Source organism: Aplysia californica, unplaced genomic scaffold (assembly GCF_000002075.1).
Source record: "Aplysia californica isolate F4 #8 unplaced genomic scaffold, AplCal3.0 scaffold00356, whole genome shotgun sequence".
NCBI classification, from domain to species: domain Eukaryota; kingdom Metazoa; phylum Mollusca; class Gastropoda; order Aplysiida; family Aplysiidae; genus Aplysia; species Aplysia californica.
In genome coordinates, this window is record NW_004797626.1 from 594,040 (window position 1) to 595,999 (window position 1,960).

Here is a 1,960-nt window from a genome sequence, read left to right on the forward strand (position 1 = left end):
CAAGCATCTCAAGATGGACTGCGGTTGTTGTGAAGTTCACATTGTGATCCCCTGTGGGTTCTTCTGTAAAATTGTTATAGTTCAGATTTGTTTGTGATGCAGTTTTGGAAGACGTCGGTGAGGAAGCTGCGGTATTTTCAGCGACTGGTGGAGTGGTCACTAAGGCAGAGTGTAGTCACCGAGGTACCAGGGAGAGTGTAGTCACTGAGGCAGAGTGTAGTGTAGTCACTGAGGCAGAGTGTAGTCACTGAGGCAGAGTGTAGTCACCGAGGCAGAGTGTAGTCACTGAGGCAGAGTGTAGTCACCGAGGCAGAGTGTAGTCACTGAGGCAGAGTGTAGTCACAGAGGCAGGGTGTAGTCACCGAAGCAGAGTGTAGTCACTGAGGCAGAGGGTAGTCACCGAGGCAGAGTGTAGTCACCGAGGCACCGAGGCAGAGTGTAGTCACCGACGCAGGACGCAGAGTGTAGTCACTGAGGCAGGACCCAGAGTGTAGTCACTGAGGCAGAGTGTAGCCACTGAGGCAGAGTTTAGTCACTGAGGCAGAGTGTAGTCACCGAGGCAGAGTGTAGTCACCAAGGCAGAGTGTAGTCACCGAGGCACTGAGGCAGAGTGTAGTCACCGAGGCAGGACACAGAGTGTAGTCACTGAGGCAGAGTGTAGTCACCGAGGCAGAGTGTAGTCACCGAGGCAGAGTGTAGTCACCGAGGCACCGAGACAGAGTGTAGTCACCGATGCAGGATGCAGAGTGTAGTCACTGAGGCAGGACGCAAAGTGTAGTCACTGAGGCAGAGTGTAGTCACCGAGGCAGGACGCAGAGTGTAGTCACTAAATCAGGACGCAGAGTGTAGTCACTGAGGCAGAGTGTAGTCACTGAGGCAGAGTGTAGTCACCGAGGCAGAGTTTAGTCATTGAGGCAGAGTGTAGTCACTGAGGCAGAGTGTAGTCACTGAGGCAGAGTGTAGTCACCGAGGCAGAGTGTATTCACCGAGGCAGAGTGTAGTCACCGAGGTAGAGTGTAGTCACCGAGGCAGAGTGTAATCACCGAGGCACCGAGGAAGAGTGTAGTCACCGAGGCTGGACACAGAGTGTAGTCACTGAGGCAGAGTGTAGTGTAGTCACTGAGGCAGAGTGTAGTCACCGAGGCTGAGTGTAGTCACTGAGGCAGAGTGTAGTCACCGAGGCAGAGTGTAGTCACCGAGGCAGAGTGTAGTCACCGAGGCACCGAGGCAGAGTGAAGTCACCGAGGCAGAGTGTAGTCACCGAGGCAGAGTGTAGTCACTGAGGCAGAGTGTAGTCACCGAGGCAGAGTTTAGTCATTGAGGCAGAGTGTAGTCACTGAGGCAGAGTGTAGTCACTGAGGCAGAGTGTAGTCACCGAGGCAGAGTGTATTCACCGAGGCAGAGTGTAGTCACCGAGGTAGAGTGTAGTCACCGAGGCAGAGTGTAATCACCGAGGCACCGAGGCAGAGTGTAGTCACCGAGGCAGGACACAGAGTGTAGTCACTGAGGCAGAGTGTAGTGTAGTCACTGAGGCAGAGTGTAGTCACCGAGGCTGAGTGTAGTCACTGAGGCAGAGTGTAGTCACCGAGACAGAGTGTAGTCACCGAGGCAGAGTGTAGTCACCGAGGCACCGAGGCAGAGTGTAGTCACCGAGGCAGGACACAGAGTGTAGTCACTGATGCAGAGTGTAGTGTAGTCACTGAGGCAGAGTGTAGTCACCGAGGCAGAGTGTAGTCACTGAGGCAGAGTGTAGTCACCGAGGCAGAGTGTAGTCACTGAGGCAGAGTGTAGTCACAGAGGCAGAGTGTAGTCACCGAGGCAGAGTGTAGTCACTGAGGCACCGAGGCAGAGTGTAGTCACCGAGGCAGAGTGTAGTCACCGAGGCAGAGTCACGAGCTGGTGTACTGGCATGTTTATCGCAGCTGCAGTCTGCTCAGGAACTACAGTGGTGGTGGTGGCA